The sequence below is a fragment of the Bubalus bubalis genome, chromosome 20 (genome assembly GCF_019923935.1).
Source record: "Bubalus bubalis isolate 160015118507 breed Murrah chromosome 20, NDDB_SH_1, whole genome shotgun sequence".
Taxonomy (NCBI): Eukaryota; Metazoa; Chordata; class Mammalia; order Artiodactyla; family Bovidae; genus Bubalus; species Bubalus bubalis.
This window is the reverse complement of record NC_059176.1, coordinates 46,221,277-46,240,701: the sequence shown is the minus strand read 5'-3', so window position 1 is coordinate 46,240,701 and position 19,425 is coordinate 46,221,277. Positions and strand designations below refer to the sequence as shown.

The 19,425-nt window shown below is 44.7% G+C and overlaps 1 long non-coding RNA gene across 1 annotated transcript; it reads right to left on the bottom strand.

The window, feature by feature from the left end:
• Positions 1-1,353: 1,353 nt before the first annotated feature.
• Positions 1,354-17,882, bottom strand: LOC123330721. Its single transcript, XR_006546799.2, has 2 exons — positions 17,685-17,882; positions 1,354-1,746 (listed from the first exon to the last, which is right to left on the bottom strand). It is a non-coding gene; the product is annotated as an uncharacterized LOC123330721 (long non-coding RNA).
• Between the last annotated feature and the right edge of the window lie 1,543 nt (positions 17,883-19,425).

Below are 19,425 nucleotides of genomic sequence, written 5' to 3'. Positions count from 1 at the left end.
CATACAGAGCACTTGGGAGATGGGAGGGTGGCAGGGAAGCACAGGCAGGAAGTACAGAAGGGGACACATGCAGGATGACAGTGTGTCAAAAGAGGATGGGAACCACGTAGGGGAAAGGAGAGGTGGCACCTCAGAGAAAGAGAAAGGAAAGTAAGAGCAAGAGGGGAAAGCAACAGAAAACATGAGTGAGAAGTGTATGGGGAATGGATCTGGCCAAAGGGACACTGCAGTGGGATTTCCCCTCCATGCCTGGGTCAGAACAAAGGGACAGACGGAGGAGGATGTATGGGGGAAGTGAACGAACTCTCAACTTTCTGTTTCTGGTTCCAGAGTGTTCTTGATGGGATTGTGTCCATTTTCATTCATGTAGCAAGCACCGTGCATGTCTTATCTAGGACAGATGATTCTGAAACTAGTATTTATTGAGCAGCTGTTATGGGTCTTGCCCTCCACCCAGGCACATTGCATATTGTTATTTCATTTAATCCTCATAAGTAGCCTGTGATAGAGTGTTTATCCTCTTGTTAAGGGTAGGGGAAATTAATCTGAAGGGAGTTAAATAATTCTCCTCATGGTTGGACCTTGAGTGATGTTTGTGTGTGTTTAAAAAATCCTTATCCTGAACAAGAAGACCTAACATGCTTTCAAAGCAAAAAGTCAGAGAAACACATTGTCCTTAAAGCCACAGTTTCATCAGAGACCTTGTTTTTAAAATTATCAGTGGTGGAACTTCCCTGGTGGTCCAGAGGTTGCATGTCTGAGCTTCCAGTGCAGGGGGCACAGGTTTGATCCCTGGTGGAGGAACTAAGATTCCACATGTGTAGCCAAAAATAAATAAATAAAATTTTTAAAATTAAAAGAACTAAAATAAATCACACAAAAATTAACAGTGTTAACAGCTTTACTGAATGTTTGTCACTGCATCATGTGGGCCTCTGTCTTTCCATCATCTGATAGCCATTTTCTTGCTATGTGATTAAGACCTAAGAAAAGTGATATAGATGATCTTATTTGCAAAGCAGAAACGAGACACAGACATTGAGAACAAACATATGAACACCAAGGGGGAAAGAAGGGGTGGGATGAATTCGGGGACTAGGATTGACATATACACACTATTGATATGATACTATGTGTAAAAAACATAACTAATGAGAACCTACTGTATAGCACAGGGAATTCTACTTGGTGCTCTGTGGTAATCTACATGGGAAGGAAATCCAAAAAAGATGGGATATATGTGTAACTGATTCAGTTTGCTGTGGAGCAGAAACTGACACTGCAGTGTAAAGGAACTAGAAATATACTCCAATTTAAAAAAAAGAAAGAAAGAAATATTTTACCAAAAAAAAGTAAGCCAAGGACATATATTTTAGGTTTTTGTTACAGCATCACCTCACTCCAAGATACTGGATACCAATTTCTGAACTAAATAAGTCACCCAGCTGCAACACAGCAGATAAACCACAAAATCTCAGGGCATAAGAGAATATTAGCTTATTTCTGAATCATATTAATCCAAAATAGGCATTTATGATTAGCAAGCTCTGCTCTCTCAGCGAAAATGCAGAAACCCAGGATCTTTCCATCTTGTATCAACAGCTACCATCTCCAAGGTTGATGCAGAAGGTCAAGAAGAATGTGTGGGAGGCCTGAGTATTGGGCAAGTCTCCTGAGCTCACATTTCGTTGGCTAGAACTCAAACACATGACCACATTCATTGCGAAGGAGGCTGGGAATTATAATCTAGAAAGAAGAGAAATCCAGAAAGAAGAGAAAATCTATTAATATACGGTTATCGGCTACCCCTGCCACATACACCCAGTTCCCAAATTTTAATTTGGCATTCTCTTCTGGTTCTCTGGTGGGTCAGAGGTTAAAGCATCTGCCTGCAATGTGGGAGACCTGGATTCAATCCCTGGGTCGGGAAGATCCCCTGGAGAAGGAAATGGCAACCCACTCCAGTATTCTTGCCTGGAGAATCCCAGGGACCTAGGAGCCTGGTGGGCTATACAGTCCACAGGGTCGCAAAGAGTCGGACACGACTGAGCTACTTCACTTTCACTTTCACTTTTCTGGTTTCCAGATATAGAAAGAGCCAAAATAATGATGGACTGTTCAAAGTACTTTTGCCTCAAATATATACTGAGCGTATACTGTATGGAAATGAGTGGACTAGACAGGATATGAAATCTGCTTGGAACCATGGATGTCAGTGGAAGCTTCTCTGTAATATCCATTGTGTTATTTGCTAACCGCCTTCTTTCCAAAAGAAGGAAGGAAAAACGTGCTATGTCCTAGGCCTTTTACCAGGAGGGAAGATGGAAGCAATCGTTTTGATGGGGGCCAGTTTTCACTGGGAGAAAATGATGCTCTGGCTAAATGCTCACCAGAGGGTTCTGGTCTCCAACCTCTGCCCATCCTAGAAACACCAGGAACCCTCCCTGTACTTCTGGGTATCAGGATGCTCCTGACTGATCCTCAGGGATATCCAGGTGTCTCCCAGCTCTCTTCTCTCACACGGGCAGCACTGTCATGACAGGTTCAGACTCGGCTACAGGCAGATAACTGGACGACAGTTTCCCTCCTCACACCCCTTCCAACCTCATTAGAAACCCTGTATCATCCAAGATGGTTTTCCTGAGCCTCTACAGATTCAATTCCCCAGGGCTGTGTCACGGACAATGGATACTGCAAGCTCCAGAGCATCCTAGCACATCTGCCAACTGTAACCTGGGCATCCTTTGCCCACACCCCTAGGCTGGAGCTTCCTGAAAGGGACACATGTCCTTCTTCCTTCCTCTAAGTTTTCTGAAGGTCCCCATGCCCCAGGACCCACCAACCTCCCCTCTCCCCTGGTCCTTCACAGACAGCTTGTTTGGGGGGTGTATGTGAGGGAAGAGGTGGGGTTTTTGCTTTTTTTTTTTTAGTCTCTCTTTTTAAAAATATTTTTTAATTGAAGTATAGTTTATTTACATTGTGTGTTAGTTTCAGGTATACAGAAAAGTATAACTGATTCAGTTGCCTACATCTGGACAGAGGAGCCTGGTGGGCTACAGTCCATAGAGTTGCAAAGAGTCAGACATGACTGAAGTGACTTAGCACACATGTCATATATATTTATATTCTTTTTCAGATTCTTTTCCCATATAGATTATTCCAAAATATTGAGTATTGTTCCCTGTACTATACAGCAAGTCTTTGTTTATCTATATCAGATCAGATGAGATCAGATCAGTTGCTCAGTCGTGTCCGACTCTTTGTGACCCCATGAATCACAGCACGCCAGGCCTCCCTGTCCATCACCAACTCCTGGAGTTCACCCAGACTCACATCCATCGAGTCAGTGATGCCATCCAGCCATCTCATCCTCTGTCGTCCCCTTCTCCTCTTGCCCCCAATCCCTCCCAGCATCAGAGTCTTTTCCAATGAGTCAACTCTTCGCATGAGGTGGCCAAAGTACTGGAGTTTCAGCTTTAGCATCATTCCTTCCAAAGAAATCCCAGGGCTGATCTCCTTCAGAATGGACTGCTTGGATCTCCTTGCAGTCCAAGGGACTCTCAAGAGTCTTCTCCAACACCACAGTTCAAAAGCATCAATTCTTCGGCGCTCAGCCTTCTTCACAGTCCAACTCTCACATCCATACATGACCACAGGAAAAACCATAGCCTTGACTAGACGAACCTTTGTTGGCAAAGTAATGTCTCTGCTTTTCAATATGCTATCTAGGTTGGTCATAACTTTCCTTCCAAGGAGTAAGCGTCTTTTAATTTCATGGCTGCAGTCACCATCTGCAGTGATTTTGGAGCCCAGAAATATAAAGTCTGACGCTGTTTCCAGTGTTTCCCCATCTATTTCCCATGAAGTGATGGGACAGGATGCCATGATCTTCGTTTTCTGAATGTTGAGCTTTAAGCCAACTTTTTCACTCTCCACTTTCACTTTCATCAAGAGGCTTTTTAGTTCCTCTTCACTTTCTGCCATAAGGGTGGTGTATTTATCTATATAGTTACTCCCAAATTCCTAATGTATGTTCCTCCCTCACCCCCACCTTGGGCTTTCCTGGTGGCTCAGATGGTAAAGAATCTGCCTGCAATGCGGAAGACCCAAGTTTGATCTCTGGGAAGATCCTCTAGAGAAGGGAATGGCAACCCACTCCAGTATTCTTGCCTGGAGAATTCCATGAAAAGAGGAGCCTGGTGGGCTATAATCTGCGATGGTCACTAAGAGTAGGACTCAACTGAGCGACTTCCCCACCTTGGAAACAAGTCTGCTTGTTTTGTTCTAGACATCACATCTCAAAACTGATCAAGCCATCCCAAATGAAAACAGAAGCCTGAATATGACTGATTCAAGGCCCCAAGCCAATAGAAGTGCTCTCAGTCCATAGAGCTCCTGGGGATTCCCAGTGGGGCAATCCAGGGAAGACCCCTGAGAGCAGAACCCAGAAGGGATGATGTCATATAGCCAACGTCCTCATGAAGAGACTCCTGCTTTGCTTCTGCTCAGCACCCTTTCCCCTGATTTTTCCAAAGACAGACTGAGCCCAACACCCACATGCTTCTGGTCCTGGCATTCGTCTTTATGCTCCTCCCCAGAGTCAGACACGACTGAGTGACTAAGAGCACAGCACACCCTGGGTCTATCTTTGCCTCGGTGTCCACAGAAGGATCAGAATTGGAGCTAGTAGCAAAGCATTATGGCAGTCAGCCTACCTCCCGGCCTCTGGTTTCCCTGTGAGAGAGGAGCCCACAGCCGCTGGAGGCCAGCAGAGAGTACATGGACACAGCCCAGCCAAGAGGCATTCACCTCCTCCCATTCATTATCTAATTCATCTGATCAATCTACAGACATATGCTGATGCCTTCTCTCTGCCAGGCCTGCTGCTGGGCCGTGAGGACACGATGACTCACACAGCCTCTCTGCCCAGACTTCATCCCGGGGGATTTTCCTCCCAGGAGCGTCTTGGTCCCTTCTAGCACAATCCCTTGCGAAAACAGAGTCAGGGAGGGTCCCTTTCAGAGATTAGAAAGGTAATGGATTTTCCCCCCCGGAGGTATGGGTGAGGGATTTTAATTAAAAAAAAAAAAAACAAAAAACAGTCCCCTTCAGGCCAAATAGCCTTGGATTCTGAATATGCATGTCTTCCTGAATCACGGGCTCTCCTCAGTTCTTTCCGAGGATCTCAGGATACACGTTTTCTCTCTGCTCTGGTGGGGAATGATGGTGTTACCTTAGAAGAAGAGAAGTAAACTCATATCTCCTGCCCATGAAATTTCCTCACAGCCTGGCAGCTGCTCTGGTTTCTTCACATTTCGAAGAACTGTTTCCCTGGGTCAAAGGTCAGCCCCCTACACTCAACAGCTGACATTCCTAGAACCTCTTCCATCCACCCATTACCCACAGAAATTTCTCTCACATTAATAGTGAGGATCCTGCTTGGGTGCTGAACTCCCCTTTCCTGATTAGGGCCTGCTTCCACCCTCTTCTCTTGGGCTTGGGTGTCTCTCTAAGGTCAGCTATTCTGAGACTCTTCCCAGAACACCTGCTCCCGGGGCTGGTCCTGCTGGGCCACCCGGAGTGGGAGGGGGGATGTATGGCCAATTCAAAGGTCCCTGCTGCGGAGCCTTGGAAAAAGAGGCCAAAACATCCCACTTGGTTGATTTCTCTTCCTAAGTTGAAGGTCTTTTTATCCTCAGTCTCATCTTAGGAGCAGGGGGTTCCTTGTCCTTCTGCCAAGGCTCCTGTTTTTTTGCAGCCTGTCCAGCTGTTTTTCCAGCCTGTGCAGCTGCTGTCTGTGCTCACCCAACTGCTCTTACAGGACTGGACATGTTTCTTTCTTTGCCTTCTCTTATCTCTTGGCAGCAAGCCAAGCAGCAGAAGCCACTAATAGTAACCAGCTACTCCAGCCGAGGTCACCGCCTGGGGCCTTTCTTTCTCCTCCATCTCAGGAACAAGCTCTGCTAGTTCAGATTCTATCTTGTCTCCAAGGATCACCATGGAACTGTCCAGGGGTCCGGAGTTAGTTTTGCCTATTGGAGGACACTGCCTTCTCCTGTAAGCTCAAAGACTCGGCATGGAGGAAGGGGACCCTCAAGGGGTTAAAGACATGGTCCCTGCCTCCCATTCAATGCCCCCTTCTTTAGGGTCCTCCACTGATTCTCTGATGCCCCACAATCCAGTTTGTTAACCTCGGGAAAGACTTCTCCTTCGCTGCCCACTGCTCTTTTCCTGGGTAGGTTCTTCATTTGGAGGATCCAGCCAAGAATATTCTTTCTCTTCCATAGTGGAAATCCCCGTGAGGTCTCTGGACCCCCTTGCTTGTCTATCCGTTCAGTTCAGTCACTCAGTCGTGTCCGACTCTTTGCGACCCCATGAATCGCAGCACGCCAGGCCTCCCTGTCCATCACCAACTCCCGGAGTTCACTCAGACTCACGTCCATGGAGTCAGTGATGCCATCCAGCCATCTCATCCTCTGTCGTCCCCTTCTCCTCCTGCCCCCAATCCCTCCCAGCATCAGAGTCTTTTCCAATGAGTCAACTCTTCGCATGAGGTGGCCAAAGTTCTGGAGTTTCAGCCTCAGCATCATTCCTTCCAAAGAAATCCCAGGGCTGATCTCCTTCAGAATGGACTGGTTGGATCTCCTTGCAGTCCAAGGGACTCTCAAGAGTCTTCTCCAACACCACAGTTTAAAAGCACCAATTCTTTGGTGCTCAGCCTTCTTCACAGTCCAACTCTCACATCCATACATGACCACAGGAAAAACCATAGCCTTGACTAGACAGACCTTTGTTGGCAAAGTAATGTCTTTGCTTTTGAATATGCTATCTAGGTTGGTCATAACTTTCCTTCCAAGGAGTAAGTGTCTTTTAATTTCATGGCTGCAGTCACCATCTGCAGTGATTTTGGAGCCCAAAAAAATAAAGTCTGGCACTGTTTCCACTGTTTCCTCATCTATTTCCCATGAAGTGATGGGACTGGATGCCATGATCTTCGTTTTCTGAATGTTGAGCTTTAAGCCAACTTTTTCACTCTCCACTTTCACTTTTATCAAGAGGCTTTTTCATTCCTCTTCACTTTCTGCCATAAGGGTGGTATCATCTGCATATCTGAGGTTACTGATATTTCTCCCGGCAATCTTGATTCCAGCTTGTGTTTCTTCCAGTCCAGCGTTTCTCATGATGTACTTTGCATAGAAGTTAAATAAGCAGGGTGACAATATACAGCCTTGATGAACTCCTTTTCCTATTTGGAACCAGTCTGTTGTTCCATGTCCAGTTCTAACTGTTGCTTCCTGACCTGCATACAGATTTCTCAAGAGCCAGGTCAGCTGGTCTGGTATTCCCATCTCTTTCAGAATTTTCCACAGTTGATTGTGATCCACACAGTCAAAGGCTTTGGCATAGTCAATAAAGCAGATATAGATGTTTTTATGGAACTCTCTTGAAGCTGGGAGGACCCCATGCCCGAAGGGCGGCAGCCAAGAGGAGTTACCCCACGTCCGAGGTCAGGGGCAGCAGCCAAGAGTGCCAGGCTGCAACGGCGCAGGAACAGCTGAGAAGAGCTACCCAAGTCCGAGGTCGGGGTGGTGGCCGGGAGGACCAACCCCACATCCAAGGAGCGGTGGCTGCGCGGGTGCAGGAGGGCCTAGAAGAGCTATCCCACATTTAAAGTCAGGAAGGGTGGCAGTGAGGAGATACCCCTTGTCCAAGGTAAGGAGTAGTGGCTGTACTTTGCTGGAGCAGCCGTGAAGAGATACCCCATGCCTACGGTAAGAGAAACCCAAGTAAGATGGTAGGTGTTGCAAGAGGGCATCAGAGGGCAGACACACTGAAACCATACTCACAGGAAACTAGTCAATCTAATCACACTAGGACCACAGCCTTGTCTAACTCAATGAAACTAAGCCATGCCCATGGGGCAACCCAAGATGGGCGGGTCATGGTGGAGATGTTTGAAAGAATGTGGTCCACTGGAGAAGGGAATGGCAAACCACTTCAGTATTCTTGCCTTGAGAACCCCATGAACAGTATGAAAAGGCAAAATGATAGGATACTGAAAGAGGAACTTCCCAGGTCAGTGGTGCCCAATATGTTACTGGAGATCAGTGGAGAAGTAACTCCAGAAAGAATGAAGGGATGGAGCCAAAGCAAAAACAATACCCAGTTGTGGATGTGACAGGTGATAGAAGCAAGGTCCGATGATGTAAAGAGCAATATTGCATAGGAACCTGGAATGTCAGGTCCATATCAAGGCAAATTGGAAGTGGTCAAACAAGAGATGGCAAGAGTGAATGTCGACATTCTAGGAATCATCGAACTGAAATGGACTGGAATGGGTGAATTTAACTCAGATGACCATTATATCTACTACTGCAGGCAGGAATCCCTCAGAAAAAATGGAATAGCCATCACGGTCAACAAAAGAGTCCGTAATGCAGTACTTGGATGCAATCTCAAAAATGACAGAACGATCTCTGTTCGTTTCCAAGGCAAACTATTCAATATCACAGTAATCCAAGTCTATGCCCCAACCAGTAACGCTGAAGAAGCTGAAGTTGAATGGTTCTATGAAGACCTTCAAGACCTTTTAGAACTAATACCCCAAAAAGATGTCCTTTTCATTATAGGGGATTGGAATGCAAAAGTAGGAAGTCAAGAAACACCTGGAGTAACAGGCAAATTTGGCCTTGGAATATGGAATGAAGCAGGGCAAAGGCTAATAGAGTTCTGCCAAGAGAATGCACTGGTCATAGCAAACACTCTCTTCCAACAACACAAGAGAAGACTCTACACATGGACATCACCAGATGGTCAACACTGAAATCAGACTGATTATGTTCTTTGCAGCCAAAAATGGAGAAGCTCTATATAGTCAATAAAGACAAGACCGGGAGCTGACTGTGGCTCAGATCATGAACTCCTGTTTGTCTATAACATAGGGCAAATTCTCAAGCAGAGGCAATTTGACACTCCTGCCAAGGAATATTTGGTAATAACCTGAAGACATTCTTTTTTTTACAATTTTATTTTTTTATTTTTGGCTGTGCTGGGTCTTCATTGCTGCACAGGCTTCTCTAGTTGCGGTGCCTGGGTTTCTCACTGTCGCAGGGCACACACTCTAGGGTGCCTAGGCTTCAGTAGCTGCAGCAAATGGACTCAGTAGTTGTGGTTCCCCAGCTCTAGAGCACAGTTTCCACAGTTGTGATGCATGGGCTTGGCTGTTCTGTGGCATGTGGGATCTTCCCAGACCAGGGATTGAGCACAAGTCTCCTTCATTGGCGGGCAGATGCTTTACTACTGAGCCACAAGGGAAGCCCTGAAGACATGCTTGATTGTCACATGACAGTGGAGGGATGCTGCTGGTAGAGGTGGTGAAGGGCAGAGGTCAAGCACTCCAGTAAACAGCTAAGAAACACAAGGCTGCTCCCTCAACAAAGGTTACCTGCACTAAAATGTCAGTGGTGGGGAGGTTGAGAAACTTTGCCCTATGGGTTTTGGTCTCAAGGGATCTGTGAGGTTCTCTCCAGCCTGGCAGTCTATGAAATCCCAACAACTTTGTCCCACTCCCACCCCAGGGGCTAACTCTTTCTTCATTTCAAGTTCTGAGGGCATATTACTTGGGGAATATTCAGTTAGTGTGTGATTTCAAACAGACTAATAATAGTAATACCTAATGACAAAATTGTATTCAACTTAAAACATACCTTGTTTGTAGATGTTGTAGCCCATTTTGTGCATTTTGTGTTTGTAGAGTACTTATCAGTTTGTTTTTAATTCCAACATTTGGCTTTTTTAATCAAGCAGAAGTGCAAATATTTGTCATTCCCTTCTTTTTTAAAATTAGTTTCTATTGGCATATAGCTGCGTTACAATGTTCTGTTAGTTTCTGCTGTACAGTAAAGTGAACCAGCTATACATTTACATATATCCCCTCTTTTCTGGGTTTCCTTCCCATTTAGGTCACACACAGTTTGGGGTAGAGTTCCCTGTACCATACATTAGGTTCTCATTAGTTACCTGTTTTATACATAGTATTAATAGTATATGGGCTTCCCAGGGGTAAGGAGAAGGAAATGGCAACCCACTCCAGTGTCCTTGTCTGGAAAATCCCATGAACAGAGGAGCCTGGTGGGCTACAGTCCATGGGGTCGCAAAGAGTCCAGCACGACTGAGTGACTAACACACTTAGGGGGCACTAGTGGTAAAGAACCTGCCTGCCAATGCAGGAGATGTAAGAGACGTGGGTTTGATCCCTGGGTTAGGAAGATCTCTTGGAGGAGGGCATGGCAACCCACTTCAGTATTCTTGCTTGGAGAATCCCATGGACAGAAGAGCCTGGCTGGCTACAGTCAATAGCGTTGCAAAGAGTCGGACTCGACTCAGTGACTTCACACACACACACACACACACACACATCAAATAGAGTATATATGTCAATCCCAATCTCCTAGTTCATCCCAACCCCAATATTTGTTTGTTGACTGTTGGATAAAGCTACCCACTGGGACCTGGAATTTTTTTTTTTAACTAAACTTTCAAAATGCAGTTTTATCTCAATAGAGGAGAATGTGATTTTCCTTAGTCACGTTCTAGTTTAAGTAGAAGAAATATTGACCTCTTTGAAGGTAAGACATTTTACATCAGCAAATATATTTAAGGAAGGAGGATGGATCTTTTCTTTCTGTTAAGTCTTTCACAAGATTTCCTGATACAGAGGTTTTCGCTTTTCCCTCTTGATCATGTTCCAGTAGGTTATCTATAGACTTGAAAGTGATGAAATTGCCTTTCTCCACATATTTGCCTCTCAAGTCAAAGTTCTTGCATCCAGATTAACCCCTAGAAGGGAGTCAAATAATTGACATCTGCTGGGTCTGAAATCTTTTAAGTCAGAAGCCAATTCCTCAGTCCAAAGCAGGGCTCAGGGAACTCAAAGGGAAGACGAGTTTGTGAAAGTTTGTGTGTGTGACTGTGGTATGTTAGGATGGCAGGGCTGCTGCAGGAAGTGCGGGGTATCTGTCAGGAAGGGCAAAGGAAGAGGGAAGGGAAGCAACCAGAAGACTGAAAGGAAAAGAGAAAAACAAGGGTCAAAGAGGAATGTTGGGAGAAGCCACGGAAAAAGGAGAGGATGGAGAAAGGGAAGGGGGACAACACAGGGCAACAGGGATGTGGGGCCAGGAAAGATGTACAAAGAGTGAACCATGGCAGGATTCCAGCGTGGAACAAGAAACTCCATGTTCTCAAATTAGGCAAACTTTTTTCAATAAGAAAAATGTGACTGGATAAAGAAGATGTGGTACGTACATACTATATTACTCAACCATAGAAAAGGAATGAAATTGTGTCATTTGCAGAGACAAGGATGGACCTAGAGATTGTCATACAGAGTCAAATAAGTCAGAATAACAATGTTGTGTATTGCACATAGGTGGAATCTAGAAAAATGGTACAAATGATCTTTGCAAAACAGGAATAGAAACACAGACATAGAGAACAAATGTATGGATACCAAGAAGGGAAGGAGGGGTGGGATGAATTGGGAGATTGGGATTGACATGCATACATGTGAAGTTGCTTTAGCCATGTCTGACTCTTTGTGACCCCATAGACTGTAGCCCACCAAGCTCCTCTGACCATGGGATTTCCCAGGCAAGAATACTGGAGTGGGTTGCCATGCCCTCCTCCAGGCGATCATCCTGACCCAGGGATCAAATCAAATGTTTCCTGTGTCTCCTACATTGGCAGAAGGATTCTTTACCACTGCGCCACCTGGGAAGACCATTCAGTCCTTGAGCATTTCTTAATACAGGGATCCGATGCTGCCATCTTGCCCACCCCTCAATGTATACACTGACTCTCAACACTTCTTTTGCTTAGTCCAATCACTTTCTCTGAGATGCTCCATCTCTGCTTCCCTAAACACTGCCCATCAAGAGCTCCCTTTCCCTCTTAGAATGGTGAGAAATAAGGTCCACAAGGCCTTTACTCACTGATAAATTTCTGATTCTTCTTGTCACATCACCTTTTGAGGATTCCTTGTGAGCCACAGGACTCATGTCAGAGTGAACCCCTCCAAAGAGGTTCCTAAGTTGTTTCAGTTGTGTCTGACTCTTTGTGACCCATGGACCATAGCCTGCCAGACTCCTCTGTCCATGGAATTCTCCAGGCAAGAATACTGGAGTGGGTTGCCATGCCCTCCTCCAGGGGATCTTCCTGACCCAGGAATCGAATGTGGGTCTCTTATGTCTCCTGCATTGGCAGATTTTTTTTTAACAACTAATGCCACCTGTGAAGCCCAAGAAGAGAGTCCTAAACCGCAGTAAACCCCAGGCAGTTCAGTCATCCCTGATGACTTCCTTTATCCTGGAATTCCTCTTGGAACTGGATGACTCACTGTGAGATCAGCAAGGAGGAACTCATCTCCACTGGAGTGTGGGCACATCCCCTGGCACAACGTGGCTACCTAATTGCTATAGATTTCACAGCTGGTAAGCTGAGATGTGGGCTTCACAGGTGGCTCAGTCGTAAAGAATCTGCATACCAAGCAGGAGACTCAGGTTCGATCCCTGAGTCGGGAAGATCTCCTGGAGGAAGAAATGGTAAACCATTCCAGTATTCTTGCCTGGAGAGTCCCAGGGACAGAGTCTGGTAGAAGAGGACAGAGGAGTCCACGTGGTCACAAAGAGTTGAACACAACTGAGCACGCATGCCCTCAATTTTATCCTTTATCTTTATCAGACAAATGTAGATTCCATTCAAGGTAACGTTATGTCCAGTTAAAATATTTGATTTCCCAACCACATGAACAGTTCTGGCCAGTGAGAGGTAGACCCTGAATGAAAAGGCCAAGGTGTAGCAGGAACATGCTTCTTTATGGTCTCCTTTGCTCTTTCACCCAGCTTTTTCATGTTGGAAGCACAGATAAGAGACCTGGGGCTGGAGCAGCCATTTTTTGACCCTGAGGCATTGAGCGCATAACAGATGACAAAGCAGAAAGATAGAAAGAGCTGTGATTCTGGTTGTGGCTCTGAGCCACCAAATGAGTGCTGAACTGCTTACTCTGGGACTGCCTATATGTAAACCCACTCAAATCCCGCTTAAGCCACTATAAGAAAGTGTTATGGATTGATTTATATCCCCTGGAAAACAATATGTTGTGGTCCTGGTCTCCAGGAGCTCAGAATGTGACCTAATGTGGAGATAGGGTCCTTACAGAAGTAATCAAGTAAAAACGAGGTCATGAAGGTGGACCTGAATCCAGCATGACTGAGGTCCTCATTTTCAAACGAGATTTGGAAATAGATACAGATACATAGAGTGTATACAGATACTGGTTTCATCAAACCAGTCAATCCTAAAGGAAATCAACCCTGACTATTCATTGGAAGGACTGATGCTGAAGCTGAAACTCCAGTACTTTGGCCACCTAATGCAAATAACTGATTCATTGGGAAAGACCCTGATGCTGGAAAGGATCAAGGGCAGGAGTAGAAGGGGGCAAAAGAGGATTAGATGGTTGGACGGCATCACTGACTTAATAGACATGAGTTTGAGCAAAGTCCGGGAGATGGTAAAGGAGAGGGAAGCCTGGCGTGTTGCAGTACATGGGGTCGAAAAGAGTTCGACACAACTGAGGGACTGAACAACAACAATTTGCCATGAAGTGATGGGGCTGGATGCCATGATCTTAATTTTTTGAATATTGAGTTTTAAGCCAGCCTTTTCACTCTCCTCTTTCACCTCCATCAAGAGGCTCTTTAGTTCCGATTCACTATCTGTCATTAGGGTGGCATCATCTGCATCTCTAAAGTTGTTGATATTTCTCCCTGCTGTCTACAAATCAAAGGGACCAACAAGAGAGGCTTTGCTCAGAGTCCTCAGAAGAAACCGACTCCTCTGACACCTTGCTCTCTGACTTCACACCTCCCAGAACTGTAAGACAATAAATTCCTGTTGCTTCAGCCCCTCAATGTGGTGTTTAGTCAGCCCCCGCAAATAACTACAGGAGGGTTTTCTGTTATTTGAAACAGGATGCCTGCCTGTATGATACGGCCACACAACCCCCCATCTCCGCTGCCTCCCCCACACTCACCCTACCTATGACCTCAACCATCATCTGATCTAATCCAACATTTGGAAAAAAAAAAAAAAAAAAAACCTCTCTGACATAAGATGACTGTTCAGTGAGCTGTGGGGATAATCAGTAAATTGTATTTAAACTTAATGAGCCATTAAGAACTGAACCACCAGAGAGATTTTTCAGAGCTCTTAACAAAAGCCAAGAGTTGAGTTCCTCCCACTCATGGGGGAGCCCATTGCTTTTGGAAAAGCACCAACTTGTGTACAGACTGCCTGTGGCCACAGTCCTATCACAGTCTTGAGTCAATAAGATAGAGCCAGACAATAACATGGTTTCGCGTTCTGACTGTCCTGGGCTCTAAATCCTGCCTGTGTCTGTCTCTATCTTGAGAAGCTTTCTAAGATTGATGGATTCATTTTGGAGATTCGTTTGGAAGCAGGAGTTTCAATATTCTAACCATTTGTAGCTGTTCAGTTACTAAGTCGTGCCCGACTCTTTGTGACCCTATGAACTGCAACACGCCAGGCTTCCCTGTCCTTCACCACCTCCCTGAGTTTGCTCAAACTCATGTCCATTGAGTCGATGATGCCAAGCAACCATCTCATCCTATGGCGCCCACTTTTCCTCTTCAGTTCAGTTCAGTTCACTCACTCAGTTGTGTCCAACTCCTTGCGACCCCATGAACTGCAGCACGCCAGGCCTCCCTGTCCATCACCAACTCCCAGAGTTCACCCAAACTCATGTCCATTGAGTCGGTGATGCCATCCAACCATTTCATCCTCTGTCATCCCCTTCTCCTCCTGTCCTCAATTTTTCCCAGCATCAGCATCAGGGTCTTTTCTAACAAGTCAGCTGTTTGCATCAGGTGGCCAAAGTTTTAGAGCTTCAGCTTCAGCATCAGTCCTTTTAACCATTACTGCTACTGCTAAGTCCCTTCAGTCGTGTCCAAATCTGTGCGACCCCATAGACGGCAGCCACCAGGCTCCCCATCCCTGGGATTCTCCAGGCAAGAACACTGGAGTGGGTTGCCATTTCCTTCTCCAATGCATGAAAGTGAAAAGTGAAAGTGAAGTCCCTCAGTCGTGTCTGACTCTCAGCGACCCCATGGACTGCAGCCTACCAGGCTCCTCCGTCCATGGGATTTTCTAGGCAAGAGTACTGGAGTGGGGTGCCATCGCCTTCTCCATCTAACCATTAAGGGAGGATTAAATGGTTTGCCGGAGAAGGCAATGGCACCCCACTCCAGTACTCTTGCCTGGAAAATCCCATGGACGGAGGAGCCTGGTAGGCTGCAGTCCATGGGGTCGCTGAGAGTCGGACACGACTGAGCGACTTCACTTTCGCTTTTCACTTTCATGCATTGGAGAAGGAAATGGCAACCCACTCCAGTGTTCTTGCCTGGAGAATCCCAGGGATGGGGGAGCCTGGTGGCTGCCTTCTATGGAGTTGCACAGAGTCGGACACGGCTGAAGCGACTTAGCAGCAGCAGCAGCAAATGGTTTGCCCCAGAAAGGACTTCATTCAGGTTTCCAAATTTAATATATAGCCTGGTTCCACCAAGAATGTGAAGGCCTGGATTATTCTTCACTCTCTTATAGTGAGTTACCTGGCAGCCCCAACTTTATGAAGCAAGGGGCAAGATACTTAGACAGTAAATTCAAATTCCCACCCCGTCCATGAGGTACTCAGTCCCAAACTTTTCATAAATGCTTGAGTGAAATTCGAGGTGTTCTTTCTCCCCCAAATGGAAAATATAGATTGGAGGCTTTCATTCATTTTGATCTCTTCTTTGGAGTGAAAGTGCTGGAATCTAGCTGGCACTTAGTTCTAAATGTATATGAATGAAGACTGAGCTCTTGAAATTAAACTTTAATGACAATAACACATTGATGTACACGCTCATACAAACAAAAGATTTGAAACACTGCTACTAATGACAAATGGTTCTTAAAAGCTTCCTAGGAACAAATGTTGGTCTTAGATATTTAATTACACATAAGCTGAATCCTGTGTAAGATACACTGTTCAGCAAATCCTAATGGTGACTGCTGCTGCTGCTGCTGCTAAGTCGCTTCAGTCGTGTCCGACTCTGTGCGACCCCACAGACGGCAGCCCACCAGGCTCCCCGTCCCTGGGATTCTCCAGGCAAGAACACTGGAGTGGGTTGCCATTTCCTTCTCCAGTGCATGAAAGTGAAAAGGGAAAGTGAAGTCGCTCAGTCGTGTCCGACTCTTCACGACCCCATGGACTGCAGCCCACCAGGCTCCTCCATCCATGGGATTCTCCAGGCAAGAGTACTGGAGTGGGGTGCCATTGCTGCTAAACTATTGTGATTCTTTATTTCGACATGTCATTTTAAATACAGTTAGCATTTTGTTTCTTCTTCTCAGACTGAACATTTAGTGAGTCTGGGGGTCAAATATATTCCCTTTATGTGCCTTACTGCTTACTTTGCTATCATATATGTAGTATTGTTTGTAAACCTGCTTACAGATTACACTGTGATTCTTACAATAAAGTGCCTCAGACAGAGCCCAAGTTTTAAAAGCTATATTTTTCTACTTCTTAAAAATCTTCAACTTTTGTGTCATGAAGCCTTGGATACACAAGATTCTTCTAAAAACCCTTTTAGTTACTGCAGTAAATTCAAAACCAATGACAGATATTTAACTTTAATTGTTGTAGAATTTCTAAACAATTTCAAAAAAGATTAAATAAATGAACTCTCAGAAATGTAATCAACCCTATAAACAGAAATCATATCCCTGTCACCTATTAGTATCAATGTGTGTATAAAGCAGCAGTGGGGATTTTCAGATAATCTCTGAAAATGGTATATTCATTGGTTAAAACAATTACATAAAAACCACAGCCATGAGAGAATGGGTGCATGTATGGCTGGGTCCCTTTGCTGTGTACCTGAAACTATCACAACATTGTTAATCAGCTATACTTCAACATAAAATAAAAAGTTTAACTTTAAAAAGTATTATGAAGGCACTAAAATGATGATGCATATCACATTAATTGGTATAGAATAATGTCTATGGCATATTTTTAAGGAAAAAGGTAGATTTCAATTTTATCATGTGTAGTATGATCTCATTAAAATAGGTATTTTTTAAATTTATTTTTAATTGGAGGATAATTGCTTTATATTGTTGTGTTAGTTTCTACCTTACAACAACATGAATCAGCCATAGGTAGACATATGTCCCCTCCCTCTTGAAACTAAAATAAATATTTTTAAAATAAATTAAATATTTAAAAAAAAACACACCCATGAGAAGGCTGGAAAACTTTCTTAAGCTACACACACACACACACACACACACACACCCCCATCATTTTGAAATAAACAAGCACACTGAGCTCTCTCTAGATATTCACTTCTCCTTTATATGTCTGTCATGTCTTTGCTTCCAAATGCATCATTTGCCTAAGGATATGGAAACAGTCTCTTTAATATACATAATCAAGATAAACCTAGCACAAATTGTTCCAAGTTGTACACAAACCCTGGTCCCCAATCTTCCTATTGAAGAGCAGTTTTTTTCTTATTTGAAATCATCCTCAACAGGTGGAGACCACACCAAGTCCTTACCTGACTCTCAGGTGAGCCTGTGGGTAGAGGTGAGGAAGGTCTGACTTCTTAACACTGTCAGAATATTACTAGACTCATGTATACAGCCTCCTTTTCCCTGGACCAGCTTTTTTCCTATCCATCTTCCCTGGTGGGAAGGAAGTCTGTGATAAACAGGAATATAAAAAGAGGGCAGTGACTTAGAATACCCGGTCCAATTCACAGAGGCAGAAGGTAGAATGGTGGTTGCCAGGACCTGGGGAAAGGGAAGTAATGGGGAGTCATTTATTGTTTCTTGAGTACAGAGTTTCAGTTTGAGATGATGGAAAGGTTCTGGGGGCTTCCCTAGTGCCTCAGCAGTAAATAATCTGCCTGCTGAGCAGGAGACCTGGGTTCAATCTCTGGGTCAGGAAGATCCCCTGGAGAAGGAATTGGCTCCCCACTCCAGTCTTCTTGCCTGGAGAATCCCAAGGACAGAGGAGCCTGAGGGGCTAGCACAATGAAGTAAATGTACTTAATGCCACTGAATTGTGCACTTCAAAAGAAGATATGATATGTGTGTGTATGTTTATATACATACACAATGGAATATTATTCCTCCATAAAAAAGACTGAAATTTTGCCATTTGCAACAACATATGGACCGAGAGGGTATTATGTTTAGTGAAGTAAGTCAGATAGAGAATGACAAGGATGTTATCACTTAAACTTGCAATTAAAAAATAAAAATAAAAAGAGAGAAATACATATAACAAAGCAGAGACAGACTCACAGATACTAAGAACAAACTCATGGTTACCAGTGGAGGGAGGAGTAGGGAGAGGCAAGATGGGGGAGGGGATTGAGGTACAATTTACTATAGATAAAATAAATAAGCTATCGATACAAAAATATGTTGTCATTTTAAAAGTCAGATTCTTAGCTTCTTCTAACCCAGACCTATTGCACCACGTATTTGTTGGAGAAAACATCAAGCATCTGTATTTTAGACATTCCCCCAGGTGATTCTTACACACAGTAAACTTTGAGAAAGACCCTATCAGGCAAATAGAAGCCCAAGGCAGTCAGCTTAAACTCCCAGATGGAGTTAATTTTCTCTACCTTTAGAGTATGATCTAAAGGATAAGGTGAAGACAGGGCTTCTCCAGCACAGATGATATTTCCCCCAGTGGTACTGGGCAATGTTCGGACATATTTTGGGTTGTCAAATTTGGGGCTATGCTGCTATTAAAAAAAAAAAAAAGTGGTTAAAATGATAAGTTTGTGTTAAGTATATTTTCACCACTGTTTCTTTTTAAAGTGCGTTAGTCACTCAGTCGTGTCCGACTCTGTGACTCCCTGGACTGTAGCCCATCAGGTTCCTCTGTCCATGGAATTCTCTAGGCAAGAATACTGGAGTGGGTTGCCATTTCCTGCTCCATCTTTTTAAAGTTAAATATAAACAAAGAAGGGCATGTTGGTCAAACAACATCTAGACTTGTCATGTCTGACTCTTTGAGACACCATGGGCTGTAGCCCACCAGGCTCCTCTGTCCATGGGATTCTCCAGGCAAGAATACTGGAGTGGGTTGCCATGCCCTCCTCCAGGGGATCTTCCTGACCCAGGGATTGAACCTGCATCTCTTATGTCTCCTGCATTGGGAGGCAGGTTCTTTACCACTAATGCCACCTGGGAAACCCTTTACTACTTCTCTCCAATGAGTCCCCTTAGGAATTTGGAAAAAGATGTGGACCCTACAGATGACTTCTTCAGCTGGCCCAC